At 42.8% G+C, this 17,659-nt stretch overlaps 8 non-coding genes and 1 pseudogene across 8 annotated transcripts; 1 reads left to right on the forward strand and 8 right to left on the reverse strand.

The window, feature by feature from the left end:
- Positions 1-627: 627 nt before the first annotated feature.
- On the reverse strand, positions 628-1,131 carry LOC116870067 (annotated as a pseudogene).
- A 1,086-nt stretch (positions 1,132-2,217) lies between these two features.
- On the forward strand, positions 2,218-2,290 carry TRNAR-UCG. Its single transcript has one exon. It is a non-coding gene; the product is annotated as a tRNA-Arg (tRNA).
- A 3,805-nt stretch (positions 2,291-6,095) lies between these two features.
- Positions 6,096-6,177, reverse strand: TRNAS-GCU. The gene has a single exon. It is a non-coding gene; the product is annotated as a tRNA-Ser (tRNA).
- Positions 6,178-12,185: 6,008 nt separating this feature from the next.
- On the reverse strand, positions 12,186-12,257 carry TRNAQ-UUG. The gene has a single exon. It is a non-coding gene; the product is annotated as a tRNA-Gln (tRNA).
- Positions 12,258-12,707: 450 nt separating this feature from the next.
- On the reverse strand, positions 12,708-12,779 carry TRNAQ-UUG. Its single transcript has one exon. It is a non-coding gene; the product is annotated as a tRNA-Gln (tRNA).
- Positions 12,780-13,875: 1,096 nt separating this feature from the next.
- TRNAS-UGA lies at positions 13,876-13,958 on the reverse strand. Its single transcript has one exon. It is a non-coding gene; the product is annotated as a tRNA-Ser (tRNA).
- Positions 13,959-14,418: 460 nt separating this feature from the next.
- Positions 14,419-14,490, reverse strand: TRNAM-CAU. The gene has a single exon. It is a non-coding gene; the product is annotated as a tRNA-Met (tRNA).
- A 428-nt stretch (positions 14,491-14,918) lies between these two features.
- Positions 14,919-14,989, reverse strand: TRNAG-GCC. Its single transcript has one exon. It is a non-coding gene; the product is annotated as a tRNA-Gly (tRNA).
- Positions 14,990-16,368: 1,379 nt separating this feature from the next.
- On the reverse strand, positions 16,369-16,440 carry TRNAW-CCA. The gene has a single exon. It is a non-coding gene; the product is annotated as a tRNA-Trp (tRNA).
- Between the last annotated feature and the right edge of the window lie 1,219 nt (positions 16,441-17,659).

Raw genomic sequence — 17,659 nt, forward strand, 5'->3', positions numbered from 1 at the left:
TCAAAGGAGTCCTTGAAATTTTAGGTCTTCCAACATAATACTGAGCTGTGGAAGAAGAGATAAGGAAAGGGACAATCATAAGGAAGTTAATATGCAGTGCAAACAGTTTTCGATTTTATTCCTCTATGGGCAGTAAGAAACTATCACCAAGTTTGATCAGAGGAGTAATACAATCAAATTTTCTAGCCAGAAACAAAAAAATCTATGCAGGGGGCACCTGGGTGGCTCAGTGGGTTAAAGCCTCTGCCTTCTGCTCAGGTCATGATCTCAGGATCCTGGAATGGAGCCCCGCAGCGGGCTCTCTGCTCAGCAGGGAGCCTGCTTCCCTTCCTCTCTCTCTGCCTGCCTCTCTGCTTACTTGTGATCTCTGTCTGTCAAATAAATAAATAAAATCTTAAAAAAAAAAAAATCTCTGCAGTTTTCAAGTTTATGGTCCTGTCTTTGATTGTGTCTTTGTTTTTTATTTGTTTTTATCATAAACTATACAATAATATCTTTTATAATGTATAGGGTTTTTAAAAATTATTTCTTCAACTTCAACTTCAACATATACAGGCACAAGTAAGCAGACTAACATATTGGAACTTGCAAACTTGATCACTTCAGAGAGAAGAGAAAATGATCCCTTTAGCCCGCTAAACCAGGAAGCCAATTCATCTGCCCACCTCCAAAAACATGCAGTTGAAATGATAGATGGATTGACTCCCCCGGCCCCAACCATCATTCACGGCCATAACCAGGCCCATATCAGCAGCACATTTCTCGTCAATAATCATTAACTGTCCAAGGCTTTCATCATGATCTTCTGCTACAGATATCTGGGATATCTGTTTCTTAGGTATCCCCAGAAAGGACATTGATGCTTGAGGGGAAAGGTCATTGACACCAAGACACCAGTCATCCTCAAGAATTCTTTTGGCTGGAGATCCTTGCCAGTGATCTTCCTGAAGATTGTGTCTCCCTCCACTGGGTTGGGTGACTGAGCCTTGGCGATCTCCTCTTACCACTCAACCCAACACTAACCATGATGGTTTAGCCACCATCTTCCTGCTTCCAGGGAAAGAGGAAGAGAACAAGCCCATAATCAGATTTTCACAGGATAAAAGAATCTTTGAGTTAAATAATACCCATATTAAAAATGACAGCAAAATTCAAAAATATATGTATTTGAGAAATTCAGCATGTTTTTATTGAGCTCCTACTATTTGCCAGATGTAATTCTGTGGATAGGGAAAAAAAGACTGTATAAAAGACTCCATTTCTGTGCTCCAGAAACTGCTAATTTAACATCACAAATGAGCCAAGAGGGCCAAAGCTCCCAAGGCCTGGGATTTAAGAAAATTAAGGTAATTCGATATGCGAAGATAGTCGACATTATCCTCAAACAAGGTGCATGAGGTCACACAGATTCACTGATAAACTCAAAAAAAGTCATCCAAAATGTAACTTGAAATCTCTATCACTTTACTGGGCCAAGCGCTCTACAAAACATTATAAACTCTATAAATATCTTGTCCATACAAAGAATGATTTTATTGCAACACATTTTGGGGTTGAATCATCTATTAACTGTAAGAATTGTTAACACTCGAAATTTTTGTAATCCTACTAGAGTGTTTATTCCTTAATATGTGGAAGCTTCAGATAACACTAATGACCTTGGACCATTCTATACCCCTCCTGAAACGCCCCAAAGATTGCTATTCTTCTCCAAACAGATAGAGACACACGGGGGAAAGTGCTCTGATGTCACATTACAACAATCCAAGAAAGTCCCAGAGGAGTATGAGAAGTGGACCCTGCAGGTATCCATGCAGGACAGCGAGAAAGAAAATGGTGCAGATGCCAAGACTTGCCTTCTGGGTGCGGTTTGCACGGTAACGGTCTGGAGGACCTTCCAAGGACCTAGAGTCTCAAAATAGTGAATGCGGACAGTATGCAGTATTTTGGCAGCTTTCAGGTGCCATGAACAGCTTTTCTGCTCAGGAGTGGTAATGTCCATGACTTTTCTCCCCCTGGAGGACCCAAGACCGAAATAATTGTCAGTTCCTACCCTTCCTGAGTCCCGACTCGGTGGCCCCAGATAACCCTGATCATCTCGTTTCCCTTTCTTCAATAGCGAGAAGCGCGGGTGGCCGGGGTGCTCTTTGACAACTCAGGACCGGTCGGAAAGTTCATTATAGTTTCTAAGGGCTGCGGCAAAAACCCACACCTGGGGACCACGTGGCCTAACGGATAAGGCGTCTGACTTCGGATCAGAAGATTGAGGGTTCGAATCCCTTCGTGGTTAGTCTTTTTTATGCGCTCCCGCAAATTGCTGTATTTCACGTGCTGGGAAGAATCGCTTGTTACCTGTTTTCCAAACCCGTTTTTTTTTCCTACTCAAATTTTTTTTTTAATTTTTTTTGTTTTTAATTTAAATTCTACTAGCCAACTTCTAGTACACCAGTAGTTTCAGATGTCGTGTTCAATAATTTTTCACTTACATATAACACCCAGTGCTCATCACATCAGGTGCCCTCCTTAATGCCCATCACCCGGCAACCCCATCCTTCCACCCACCTCCCCTCCAGCAACCCTCAGTTTGTTTCCTAGAGTTAAGAATCTCTCATGGTTTTTTCTCCTCTCTGATGACCTCCCACTCTGTTTTCCCTCCCTTCCCTGATGGTCGGTCCTCTGCCCTGTTTCTTATATTCCTCATATGAGTGAAACATATGATAATTGTCTTTCTCTGATTGACTTATTTCGCTCAGCATAATCCCCTCCAGTTCCAACTCCAAAGAGGTCCTTCTCAAAGACCTGGGGAGAACCAGTGTCAAGACCCAAGACAGGCTGAGAGTCAAAACTGGAGCAAGGCCGTCCCAGAAACTGAGGGCTCCCAAGCTCTCCTCAAATTTGGATTTTAAGAGCCTGAGTTTCATTTTCACAGTTTCAAGGGAACTCAGGTCTCAATAAACAGACTGCTCTCTCAGATTTGCTGAGTCCCAGACCAAGGCCAGACCCCAGGGGCCAGGACAGTGGGAACTTATTGCTTCTCCTCCCCCCCTCTTTTCCTTCACGTTGGTCTTCTAGTCTGAGTCTGCACATCCTTGCAAGATCTGGCTGCTGAAGTCTGTGTTACTGGTTTTCACTCTTCCCCTCCTTTTCCTTAACTTCCCTTTTTCCTTTGCTTTTGTTGCTGTCAAAAAAGGATGACAACAGCCCAGATTCAAACCTAAATTACAGAACAGAAAAACATAAGGTCATGAAAAGAGCCCAGCTGCTTACAGAGTGTGTAGGCAAGCAGGAAAACAGAGAAGACAGCTGCACAAAATACACAAAGAGACATTTTTGTGCCTAAATAGCTGAATTTAATAATTTACGATGAAGAAAAAGTAATTTCCAATTCTTGACTTCATGGTGAAGCACAGTTCCTTCAGATTACGTGAAGGATGCTTTCACTGGGTGAAAGCAATGAATATTAAAACAAGATAATAATTACATCTTCCTTTCCCCAGCCTCTTTTTTAGATGTCCGGTATGACTCTGGTTTTCCCTAGTCAGCTGTCGAGTCCAAATTGTACAGAGTTGGGGCTTGAGCATTTGTTCCCATGCATTGAGATTTCTCAGACTAAAAACAATTGCTATGTGTTAATGTTATGTGAAGCCACTCACTGTCCCTTCATCACAAAATGTACCATGTACACTACGTATCCTTTTATAAACCAGAAAAATGGTATACTCTCGAAAGAACTGAAATCATAAAGACAGCAGATGTGTGTGAAGCAGGCTCAACAGTGCAAACATATTTAAAGGCCCAGCCTGACTCATGTCTACTAATATCCCATTGATCGAAGTCAACCTCATGCCCCAGTCCATAGGCCAGGGGTGACACTCCACCTCTTGAAAAGCAATGGAGAAGTTACTAGACAAAGGGCTTGGATACAGGAAGGAATGAAAAACTGAGGCCAATACTTCAGTCATTTGAGGAGTCAATGCAGATTTACAAATCCTAGAAATCATTCATCCTTTCCTATTATCTTACACCTTATTGCATTTCATCTTAAAAATGAGTTCCCAAGTGTATGAATTACATGGATTTTGAGAAAGAGAAGAGCAGTGCCTGACACTCAGGCCCAGGTCTGACACTCACAGCTAAGCCCTGGTCAATTCCTGTGGAACATAAATAATTTTAAATAATTTCAATGGCAAGGCCATTCTGTGACCCCAGGAAGCAAGATAAAAACAAAAACACTGTCCATAATCATGTGTCCTACTTGGATCTTCTCACCTTCCGCACAAGAATTATTAAGATAACCGACCCATCATAGAGTTACTGAGTCACTTGCTAGATCACTGTGATCTTTTGCCTCCCTCATTGCAACAAGACAATATATCCAACTTTGTTCAACTATAGTGTGTCCCTCATAGTCTTTGGCAGAAGATCAATTATCTTGAGTTTTAAAGCACTAAATATCACAGACATAAGGACAATGAACAGTTTTGTGATATCTTCCTTTCATCCATCACCTAGCCAGGTTAAGGGGAGATGGGTTAAAAAGTTGGAGACAATCTTTGCATGTCACAGGAGTGACAAAATTTTCCAGTTTGCTGTATCTTAACATGCTATGCTTTTGTTGAGATATGTGCTGTCTTGGGCCATGTGACAATCTTAAATTTTTATTTAAGAATGTTATCAGTATTTTCCATTGTGGGGGGTGCCTGGGTGGCTCCCTGGGTTAAAGCCTCTGCCTTCAGCTCAGGTCATGATCACGTGGTCCTGGGATGGAGTCCCTCATTGGGCTCTCTGCTAGGCGGGGCAACCTGCTTCCCCCTCTGTCTCTCTGCCTATTTGTGATCTCTGTCTGTCAAATAAATAAATAAAATCTTTAAAAAAAATTTTTTTTCCATTGTGATTTTTTTTAACATTATATCATTTTTAGTGGTCTTCTTTTATTTAGGACTTTGTAAACCATCTTCAAACTATGCATATCATATAAACCAGATATTGTTAGATGAAATTCAAAATCAGATATTGCTTCAAATTTCATGCTTTTGTAAGCCTCAATCTTCATGAGGCTTTGGATCATGACAAATGTTCTTCAGAAGAATTTTCTAGATATCAAAAGCCACAGTCAGTCGCAGGATTAGAACATGTTGGAAAGATTTCATCACCCTAACCAGGTGATCTGAAAGAACTTGGTTTCCATGAACCGTAATAAGGAAAGCCTCGTTATATGATTTTCTAAAACAATTAGTTTGGTTTCTGCCTCCGTTTTCACATCACCTGAGACAGGTGCTAGAGGGGGGACGTTCTAGATACATCATCTCTACAGTCCCTTCGAATTTTGTGATCCCACTCTGTGTACCCGATCCCTTGCTCTAGTTCACAGTAAAGTGAAAAGAGGAGACAGGAGAGAATTTATGGGATTATGTGCTCAAATTAAGATGTAACTGGCAGAAGAGGACCAAAGAAGGGAGAAACCAATAGAGGCTGGAGCGCTTGTAAGAGATCTTTGATTTAAATTAATTCAACTGAAATACAAAAAAGGAGAATGATGCCTTTCTTTGCGAATTCACCGGAAGAGTACCTAAGATCTGGGCCTTGCAAAAGGATTTTTTTTTTTTTTTTGCCAGAAGGGGGCGCGAGCATCACCTGCGCGCCACAACCCCTCGGAGGGCTGGACCGCCCCTGGGAAAGCTGAGGTCACGGTTGGGGGACGGGAGACCCGAGCGGGCCGAGGGAAGCGCGTAGGGGAAACCCCGAGGGGCGCGGTGCGTGCAGCCTCGGTGGGAACGCGGGCAGCAGGGGCCTGAGGGCCTCTTGCGCGAGCAGCTCAGCGGCGGGAGAAGTCGGAGGGTCCGCAAACAGGGTTTCAGGCCTCAGTGGATGACCCCGTGGGCGCCTTAAGCCCCCGCCGCGGGAGCGGATTTGGTGCGGCACTGCGAAGCAGGCCGTAGCCCCGGAAACCTCCGTAAAACGGTTAAAGAGGTAAGTTAGGTATAGCGGTCTCGCCCGTTTTTGGTTTTTTCTCCAACCGCTTCCCGCAAAGCCCGCCGATCGTCTCGCTCACCAAGAGCTAAAACCTCACTCCACCGGTACAGTGGGGGAGCCGCCGACGAGGATGGGATTCGAACCCACGCGTGCAGAGCACAATGGATTAGCAGTCCATCGCCTTAACCACTCGGCCACCTCGTCACCTGCCTTGGAAGCTCCAGATAAGTGTTATGTGGCGATGCTGAGCACGGTTCCGTGTTGCAATCTCCGTTATTGGTTATATGCTTTTATTAATAAAGAAGACCTCTGTGCTGTAAGTGGTCTTCTTGCCTTGAAAAAGGAAAAAAATAATAATAATAAAGAAGAGACTATAGTCCCGGGAGGGAGGGGTTTGGGGGGAGGGGAGTGGACCGGGGTAAAAACAAAATGCACTTCCTCAGGAAACCTGGCAGCCTCCGACGGAAGAATGGAGTTCATGGGTGCTTTGGTGTTAGAAATCAAATTGGTTTTCGTCACTCCTTTAGGCCATGGACATTGAAACCACCATGAAACGAGCTGTATTGTACCTGTTATTGCAGGATCCTCCTCGGCAGGGTTCTCAGATGTCTGCTGTAGAGAACATCAGCGCTTCTTAGAAAGAACCATCACCTCCCAGAGTGCGAGCGGGGGACTGGTGAGGAGCCGGGGCTGGGAAGTGAAGGTCAGATCCACTGGAACTGGTCCCAAGTGTCAGACCAGAGATTTCGGGCTTTATTAAAGAATTTTAGGACCATCGGACAGAGATTTGTTTTATTTCGACTTGTTTTGTTTGTTCTGTAGAGACAAATTTGATTTCAAAGAGATAATTTATTATTGTCATTTTTTTTTATTATTGCCTATTTCAATGCCCTCCAGACAAAGACCACCAGGAACACACCTGCAGTTGGATTAAGCTGGGATTGTTGCTGCCGCAACTAGGAAGGGCACACACCTGGAGAGACCTTGGAGGATCTCAGTTAAAGGGGGAGTTTTAAGACTTTCTTAAATAGAAACGTCCTTTCGTGTTTCACATATTATGCCATATTGTTAACCAAACACAACATTCTTTCATTATTAAAAAACAAAACAAAACAAAACAAAACTCTCAACAAGTTTGATATAGAGAGAATGTACCTCAACATAATGAAGGTCATAGACAACCTTCCCATTGGTTATAACTCAAATAATGAAGTTATCCAAAATTGGATAACTACATGCAGAAATTGAAATTGGACCTCCATCTCACACCACTCACAGAAATTTACTCGAAATGGATTGAAGACAATCCACTTAGAGTTATAAGACAAGAAACCATAAAACTCCTAGAAGAAATCATGAGGGGGTTAGCTCATTGACATTTATTTTGGCAACGATTTTTCAGATATGACACCAAAAGAACAAACAACAAAAGAAAAAAATAAACAAGTGGGAAGTCTATCAAGCTAGAAAGCTTCAGCACAGCAACAAGAAATCAAGTTGATGAAAAAGCAAGCTGTGAAATGGGAGAAAATATTTGCAAACCATGTGTTGGGTAAGGAGTTAATATCCAAAATATACAGAGAGAGAACTCAGAGAGCTCAGTAACGACAAAAAAAAAATCCAATTTAAAAATGGTCAGAGAACTATGTCAAACTAGACTTGCTGGCCTCCTCCTTCAGTCTTCCAGCTCCTTTGGTTTCCGGGGGTCATTTACATGGACCTTCCTTTCACAGAACAACCTTCTCCAAAGAAAATATCTAAATGGCCAGCCTGCTCGACATCACCAGTAATCAGGGAAATGCAAGTCAAAAGCACCATGAGCTACCACCTCATGTCTGTTACAATGCCTATCACCAAAACGTCAAGAGAGAAGAAGCGTTAGCAACTCCGTGGAGAAAGGGGACACCCGGTGCACTGTTGGTGGGAATGGAAATTGGGGCAGCCACTGTGGAAAACATTATGGAGGTTCCTCAAAAAATTAAAGACAGCAATCCCACTTCTGGGTTTTTATCCAGAGGAAATGAAAACAGTTTATCAAAGAGATATCTTTGCCATATTGTTGACCAAACACAACATTCTTTCATGATATCAAAGAGATATCCAAGAGATATCCCATGCCGGGTGCAGCATTATTTACAATAGCCAAAATGCAGAAACACCAGTGTCAGTGAATGAATGGAGAAAGAGGAAGCTGTGCACACATACACATTCGTACTACAAGGATAAACAGAGACAGTGGAGTCTTACTCAATGGTAAGAAGGAACATGTCCTTTGTGACAACGTGGCTAGATCTTGAGGGCATTATGCCCAGTGAGACAAGTCAGACACAGAAAGACAAATACCATGTGATCTCACTTCTATACAGAATCTTAAAAAGCTGAACACTGAACTTTTAGAAATACAGAGTGGAAAAAAAAAAATACAGAGTAGAATGGTGGTTATCGGGGTCTGGGCAGGGGGTGGAATTGGGGAGTTGGGGGTCAAAGGGAACAAAACTTGCTGTGAGAAGATAAGTGACTTCTCGAGAACTGATGCACAAGCTCGTGATTATAGTCAACAATATTACATTATATAAAGTGGTAAGAGACCCTATCTTAAATATTCTCATCACACAAAAAGGAAATGGTAATTCTGTGACACGATGAAGGTGTTAGGCAATGTTGTGCAACATATAAAAGCATCAACACGTTGCACATCTCCCACAATGTTCTATGTCAATTATATCTCAAATTTAAAAAGAAAAAAAAAAAGGTGGGGGGGGTACTTATTGTAACATTTGTCTTCTGTTGGGTGATTGAGGGAAGAGACAAGAAAGCTGGACTTTGTCCTGGGTCAGGAAGGGAGGGCATAATTCTGTGATTTCGTATCTTCATAAATTCTATCTTGAAAAAGGTAATAGAATGAAGCTAAATTTAGAACACTAGCGGTCCCTGGCTGCTTTTCTCTTTCTCATCTACATTCAAGGTCATTAAACAAAAATAATAATAATAATAACTCTGCATGTGTGTGCACACCGCTCTATGACGTGATCGGGTTTCAAATTGCAGGCTCTTAGGAGGTACCAAGGAATGATTTAATAAATAGCAAATGTTAATTATCAAATCAATATAATAAATACCTGTAAACAGGTAAAAAAAATACAAAGTTGTACTTGTTTTTAAGCTTAAGAGAGTGACAGATTCTAAAATGTTTCTGGAAAGAAAAAAATGTATTTGGGTTTGGTGCTGTTAGAGCTGGGAATGGTCAAAAACGATGACCAGCGTTAAACTGAAGAGTTCGTTGATTCTTTCATTGATTCAATCTTTCCAAGAATATTTATTAAGCTTCTCTTATGTGCCAGGCCCTGTTCTAAGTACAGGAACGAACACCATGCATAAAATCCCCTCTCCCAGTGAAAGTGAATTAGGCAGAAATAGGCAACAAATAATTAAAAACTCAAAACATACACTATGTCAGAAAGTAGCAAATGCCATGGAGTGGTAGCTGGCTGGTTAGGGTGGTCAGGGAAAAATCAGCTCAGTGGGCCTCGCTGTTTCCAGCACATTTGAATCCAGGAGGAACTTTGGGAAAATAGCCAAATCTGGGCATTACACCGTGAGATTCTGATTCCCCTGTCAGGAGTGATATTAGAAGAGTGATAGTTGAGCTCTTCAATGCTGGCTTAATTGTAAAGAAAGATAAAGGAAAACTATAAAAGCTAACACCTAGAAGTAATTTTCCCAATTGGGAGGTACTGGAAATTGCTCTCGATATAGCAATCACTGACAAAGCCAAAAAAAATAAATAAAATAAAAAGCTGCTTGCAAAGTATCAGTCATAGCAGAAGGCCATTCAGCTTCGGGATCTCTAGAGCCTTTGAAACCCAGGGTGGTAAACGTACTTTTTGTGAAATACCTTCCCTTCAGTGAGGGCTGGACCCAGGGACTTGCTCCTAACCTACACAACACAGTAAATGTGATGGGATCTCACTCGCATGATTAGATTACAACAGTGTGATTTCCGACTTTACCAAAACATTTGCGCGGTTGCTTTCTCAGCTCACATGCTTTGACAAAACAAGCTGCCACGTTGGTAAGGTCCAAGTGGCTGGACTCCAGCCAGCAACCAGCCCGCAGCTGAGGCCCTCAGTTCCACAACCTTTAAGCAACTGAATCCTGCCACACACAACATGAGCCTGGAAACGGATCCTTCCCCAGCTGAGCTCTGAGATGACCCCAGTCCAGCCCGTACCTTGAAGGCCGATCACAAAAGACACTGAAGCAGAAAGACCCAGCGATGCTCACCCTGGAGACCCAGAGCAACTGTAAGATGAAGAACATCTTGTTTGAAGTGTCAGTGCTGCAGTAATTCATGCCAGTCCTGCTGGTAATTACACACTGGATGGATAACCAGGAAACTCAGGAAGGCCTGAAGGCCCAGAGAGCCTGTGGCTGGGAGGGAAGGCCATTGAGAAGGTGGAGACACAAGGTACCCCAAGATTACCAGATCTGAGTTCAGATGTCAATCATCACACCAGGGAGCCGCTCTAGAAGAGCCTCTTTAAAAAAAGGCATGTGGAACCTGGATCCGAATTTTACCTCTGAGAAAAGTCCTCATGAACAGAATCAATCCAAAGAGCATTAATAGACACGTGCTGTTTAGTACTGGAGGCTGTGGTAAGCTGCACCATGGCTTCTAACAAAGGCCCAAATCCCAATCCCCAGAACCTGTGAATACATTACCTTACCTTTACAGATGCGATTAAATTGAGGATTAAAAATAACTTGAGACGAAGAGATTATCCTGGGCTTTCCAAGGATACCCAGAGAAAGGTCAGAGTCAATAATAGGAAACATGACTGCAAAAGCAAGAGGCAACACAGGGAAGAGTCCTCTAGAAGCTGAACATGGCAAGGACACAAGATTCTTCCCTGAAGTCTCCAGAAAACCTGCTGACACCTTGATTTCAGATTACAGATTCAACTAAGAAAAGTAGACTGTCATCTTTGAGCCACTAAATTTGTGGTCATTTGCTACAGCTGCAGTAGGAAATTAATACATTACGTAAACATTCTAATGTTCTAAAACATTGCCATGACTGGGGCTTAGCTCTGAGGAAGTTTGCAGGGCTTTTTCTAGAACGATGTTTAGAGGCCACTGGAGTTTCTGGGGGCTTTTCTTTTGCTGTCACTGAGAACACTGGAGGATATGCTTGAATGAGAGAGAGTCAAGAGAAGGAATTTAGGGTCCAATGTCTAAAGAGAAGGTTGATCGCCACACATGAGACCTCTGTGACAACAGACCTTCAAGGGAAGACATGGATACTATTGCATCCGGTCAGTTGATCTTCAAGGTGTGTGGGTGTAAATTCAATCGAAGACACATTAAAGGAGGGTCTCTGGTATGCAAACAGTGGAAACTCTCAAATGACTATGATGGTGGGGGTTTCTCTCCCTGGTCGGGACATTTTCAGGTCTACAGAGGATGCGCATGAACCTCATAGGAAGAAAAGTCACAGGTGGGACCTGTGACATGAACTCTTCATCACCGGAAGCACATAATTAACGCTCGTGGATCTGACTGACTTCAGGCACCAGGCCAAGCAAAAACAGGCACCAAGAGGGATTCTAAGGGGGCGGTGGGGGAGTAGTCAAAGACAATTTTCTCTTGGCCAAGGACTCTATGTTGATTTGGTTGTGGATTTGGAAGTAAATGGCATGTGTAGAATTCCAGAAGGTGAGTAAACGAGTTAGGAGAACCACAGAAGGAAAACTGCCGATGGATGATGAGGTCCCAAAGAGATGTGGACTCAGATTACTGGGTTTAGAGCCCACAGTGCTCACCATAGACTCCTACACTAGATCTTAGCCAAAAGGCCAAGAAGGGAACACCAAAGAGTCCTTTACCCAGGAACTTTCTGATGGAATTGTTATGCACATTTTTGCTCCCGGCCCTTATATTTTGAGGAGCTACAGGAGTAGAAAAGAAGGAGGGGTTTCTGGCACAAAAACTGTTAGGGCCTTAAGACTAAAGCAGATCAGATGGACTTTGAGATCCGGGAGAGTCAGTGTGAGTGCTCTACAAGGACACAAAGGTGATATAAAAAGGTCATTCTTCATAAAGTGAGAAGAGAGTAAGGAATCGATGGAGAGAGCGTGAGTGGAAAGATCCTGCCCACACACTAGGATGCAATAGCGATTTGAAATATGGGGTGAGGTCACCAAAATCAGAGCAGGTCCCACCGAGATTTGAACTCGGATCGCTGGATTCAAAGTCCAGAGTGCTAACCATTACACCATGGGGCCACATTGTACATATTCTTGACGGAAAATCTCTGAATATTCAATGCAGAATTTTTCATTGTGTTCAGCACGTTGTGAACTATAGTTTGAATTTCTTAAATATTAATAGGAAATCTGCTGTATCCCAGAGAGCAAAGCAACTGGGGCGCATCCGCATCAGGAGCTTCTCAAGGTCACGTTCATGTTAGAAACTAATGGAACCCAAACCCAGAACTGAGGTCTGGGGTGTGAAACAGTACTTAGGGCGTTCGGACGATAACCTGCTTCCCCAGCGAAGGAGGAGGGGCACAGGGGGACCGACGTAGGATTCCAGAAGAAAGCTCAGAAAACAGCCTCGCCTGCAGTGTCGCCTCGCCGACCGTGATGCGCTAGTGAGGCGCGCAGGAGCTCAGGTGTCTCTGGCCAAGTCAAGGCGCAGGTGTAACTTAAGGGGGAAGACACGAAAAGGTTGACAGGTCCCACCGAGATTTGAACTCGGATCGCTGGATTCAAAGTCCAGAGTGCTAACCATTACACCATGGGGCCACGAACAACCGCTTTCCAAGGCAAGCTTTTGGACGCTCTTTACATGTGAGTGGCACTTGAGTACCTGTCCGGGACAGGTGGAGAAGGTTCACTGTCCCAGAATCCAAGGAGGCAATAAACTTGCTCGGCGGGGGTGGGGAGTCGGGGGAGGGATCCAACAGAGCTCATCTTTGCCTGGAACTTTCCCCAGGGTCCACGGAGGGCTTACTACCGCATTCTTGGAAAAATCTAAACTGTGCATATACTAAATTCCTAACCTGGACAGTGAACATTTGCTACCTATGGATTTATAGAAGAAACTGTCAACACCGAAAAATCTCTTAGGACATGTATGAATATAGAAAATGCAAGAAAAAATTTAAATATAACATGGGAATTTTCTAGTAATTTCAAGGATTAAGAACTTTCACATTTCTAAGTATTTTTACTTTCTTCTTTTTTTATTATCTTCATGCAAGTGTAATAAAAGATAAATTTTTGTTACATTTACTCTTATTTATGTTTCACATACAGTATTGTGTATGTGTTAAGTTTTATCCAGCAAAACAGCTTTGTTTTTTTAATGAGATTTAGCCAAGGTCTGAAAACAGTTTTGAAAATTCTCTGTCCTGTACTTCCTCTCTGCAATTAATTCTGGCTTACTGAGTGGAATGATAGGAGGGACCCAGGAGGAGGAAAGATTGGAAATTTCTGTTTTGAGTTATTGATTCCAAAACACCAAAGGTGCTCAGGAGTAGGATAGTAATGCCCTGCAAGAACGTCAAGTGGAAGAAGTAAGAGGCAAGCAAGGTTTCAGAAGTCAGACCCAAGCTGGATTTCAGATAAGGAAATAGCAAATTAAAGAAAGAATTAACGTTTGGCTTTTTTTTTCAGCAACTTTATACAGTGGTCTCAGAAATGCCTAGTGTTTTCCCAAAATCATTTTCAAAAACGTTCTTCACCCACTGCTACACTAAAGGACTAGACTGCCTGTTTACATTTCACGGGGAAATATAATAATACCCAGGAAAACGGTGTATATCATGCTATTTTGTGTGCTTTGCAGTTTCCGAAATTGGTACAGCAGGTGTTAACACCTGGAAATAAAACACTACGTCGTAGTCGGCAGGATTCGAACCTGCGCGGGGAAGACCCCAATGGATTTCAAGTCCATCGCCTTAACCACTCGGCCACGACTACACGACCGCTGCCTGTCTGTCTGGATATATTCCCATGAGAAATAACACCTTTCCAGTTTACAAAATGACCTTTCTTTCTGTTGATTTCCATGACAACTGCTCTGGAGTACCTGCCATCACACTAAAAAGAACACGATTTTGAATATCGAGACGCCGGTAACAGACGTTATTACAAATTGTAACGCTTGCCTGACCTGCGAGATACCAAAGCGATTGCTAGGGTGGCACTCAGTCCCTAACAGGTGTAATGGTCCCCTAGTCAGAGACTGAATTTCAACACACTAATCAGCCACACTGGAGAGATTTGCCTCTGTTAAAGACAGGAAACGGGATTTGCAACAAATTGCCTTGGGGATTCTTACTCATCCAGAACTGGTCCACAGACCCTTTCTGATAGTGACCAACTTTATTCACTCCCTTTTTCGAAAATCTGCTTTTAAACAAAAGAGTTACAAGAAGGATAGCAGAGGATGGTTTCGATCCATCGACCTCTGGGTTATGGGCCCAGCACGCTTCCGCTGCGCCACTCTGCTCACTCTGAAAAAAAAGCGTACATTTTTTTTTCAGATTAAATTTCAAGACGATAAATTTTGGCGCCTTCTGAATTTTCCAGTTATTTTTCAGCGATCGCTGCCAAGACAATAAGGATACCCTGATCTCCGTACATGGCTACACTCAGCCCTCAAATACTAGAGGCTCACAATTCGGCCCCGAAAGACCAATCAGTTGAGGTCGGAGTGTCCTCCGGCTCCAATAGGATGATGTTTCGGGTCATTAGAAAACAAAATGCATGCCTATTGGCATAATTTCTGAAGGAGAAATTGCAAAAGGAGGGTTAACTTTGATCTTTCTCAGCCATACTCGGATACAAGAAACACAGTTACCTCACAGTATTTTTAGTTTGTAATTTTTCAGGGAAAATATTTTTACCCCTGCCGTGGTTTATAAAAAGACACAATGTTGCATTGGCCGGGAATCGAACCCGGGCCTCCCGCGTGGCAGGCGAGAATTCTACCACTGAACCACCAATGCCCCACAGCCTAAGCGCTCTTTATTTGTCCTCACAGCTACAGTTCCATTGTCTCTGCCTTATTAGTAAAACATTAATATGGTACGTTTTTTCTCCTGGATTCCTTAAACCCGATGAAAGAAAAAGATATACCGAAACACTCTGAGAAAATTTGTGACCTAAAAGAAAGGTGAAACTGATATGTGGCCCTTGGAGGCTTTTGAAGGTGAAAAACAAGTATAAATACCCAACATACAAAGCTGTCTTTCCTTCAAGACAATTATCATACGATCTCACTATTATGTGGAATTTGATAAACAAGGCAGAGGATCATAGGGGAAGAGAGGAAAGAAATGAAACAAGAAGACACCAGAAATGGAGACAAACCATAAGAGACTCTTAATCTCAGGTAACAAATTGAGGGTTGCTGGAGGGTGGGAGGTGAGGATAGGGTGGCTGGGTGATGGACATTGGAAAGGGTATGTGCTATGTTGAGTGCTGTGAACTGTGTAAGACTGATGAATCACAGACCTGTACCCCCTGAAACAAACAATACATTATATGTTAATAATATATATCTATATCTATAGATATACAGATATAGATATACAAAGTCTTTCTTTCTCCATCCCCTCCCCACCGCCTTTAAATCATTAATGAAAACAAATTCTGAAAATATCTCATTTTTATGATGCAAGCCAATTCAGTTAACTACTAGGTCACAGCACTCAATCCAAGTTGAAGCAAGTTATCTTATTTTGGAAAAAAGACCTATTGTCATTCTGCTATGAGGACCCAAGCTTGGACAAGGAAGGGATAGTCATCAGAAGTGAGAATAGTAAAGAAAATCCTGCTGAGATCCGTGTGGGCCCTTGGAATCAAAAGCCAAAGGGAGCCTGGAAATAAATAGGAATTATGGCCCCTGTGTTTAAGGACTTTTCAGTAGTTTGGAGAAAAAGCCAACACAGAAAAACATTAACAATCGATGAAAATTATCTTTACCGAAGTGAGTTTTGAGCTTGGGTTTCAGGGAGGTAATGAACTCCGAATCTGGATTCTATGAAGCAGGTGAAATCCAGGAGGTTTTTCATATGCCTCTATCTTGCTCTAGACTCTTATCTTTTCACCTCTTCTTCAGAACAGAGAACTTACAGTATTTACTTGGCAGCTGTGATTAGGATGCTTTGAAGGGGAAGAATGGCAGGAAGCTACAGCAGCAAATTAAAAGGCTATCAATGTTGATCTTAAAAGAAGAATTTGGGCCATAAAGTAGGTTTCTCCAAGTCCTAACAACAGAAGAAAACAGAACTGGACAGAATGAGACATATAAATCAACTTGGTACTTCTGAGGGAAACGATGTTGCTTTTCATTTCTTCTTCCCCCTAAAAAGAGACCCACAACTGACCCCGACGTGATTTGAACACGCAACCTTCTGATCTGGAGTCAGATGCGCTACCGTTGCGCCACGAGGCCACAGTGAGGAGGCTCTTCTCTTCTAAATTAGGATTTAAATCCTAGTTAATCTTTTATCCTTTCCTTCAGGTTCTAAAGATTTGTCTTTTTATTGGCGGAGTTAATCATTTTTGTCCGCTCTATCCATAACCTCCCCAATGCTTTGTTAAGAAAAGAAAGGAATTAAAAAAAACAAAAAGAAAAGAAAGGAAGAAAGAGAAAAGAAAAAAAAAGAATCGACCAGATTCAATATTGACACAAAAACCCAAATGCTTCCTTTTGCGGAGTTGGGGGGGGGGTACTCAGTGTTTTCTCATGCTCAGTCTTTCCACTTGTTAAAGTTCTTCTGTTTGGAGACAAATCCCATACATACTGGGTTTAGATCCACAGTGAAATAAGAGTCATAATGGTTATACATTTTGCACTACTACTTTTCCTTCAATTCACTAGACTCCTCCCTCTTCTGAAACAGGCCCCCAGCCCTGCCCAGCCCTGCAGTGCCCACCCTGGCCAGGCACCACCTCCTTCCTTTCTCAGCGTCTACCAGTTCCATCCTCAACCTGCTGAAAAGCTCAGTCTCCAAAGCCAAGTTTAAATGACATCTCCTTGCAACTGATGAATCACTAAACCCTACCTGTGAAACGAATAATACACTGTATGTTAATTAATTGAATTTAAATTTTAAAAAATAAAAATAAATAACATCTCTTCCTAAAATTCTCACTTGCTCCTCTCAGTCAGAATGAGTGGGCCTTCTAGTCTGTATAGAAGGCCACGAGCGACAAGTCAGAGCAGGATCTCCCTCCAGCCTCGTGAGTCTCAGAAAGCGCTCCCTGGAACTGGAGCGTGAGCATCAGCGGGACACTTGTTAGAAATGTTCATCTTTGTCCGCATCCCAGAACCACCGAATCAGAAGCTCTGGGGGTGGGCCCTGGAGGCCTGTGTTTTAACAAGTTCTCCAGGCGATTGTGATTCAGGGGACGGTTTGAGCATCACTTCCCCAGCCTGGAGATGACATACTTTCCTGTCTCAAGAAAATAAATGTCTTCTTCCAGGGTGGAGGAAGGGCAGTGAATGAGTGGGCTAGGGCTTCTACAACTCAGGGCCACAGATTGGGTTCTGGAGTCTAGAAGCAGATCAACCCTGTCAGCAAGGTTTCTAGATGGCTCTCTTCTCCCGGGGTCCACGTGGTGTGTCTTCCTCTGTGTGTGTGTACGCCAACCTCTTTTTATAAGGACAC

This window comes from Lontra canadensis, unplaced genomic scaffold (assembly GCF_010015895.1).
Source record: "Lontra canadensis isolate GAN:19392208 unplaced genomic scaffold, GSC_riverotter_1.0 scaffold21, whole genome shotgun sequence".
Taxonomy (NCBI): Eukaryota; Metazoa; Chordata; class Mammalia; order Carnivora; family Mustelidae; genus Lontra; species Lontra canadensis.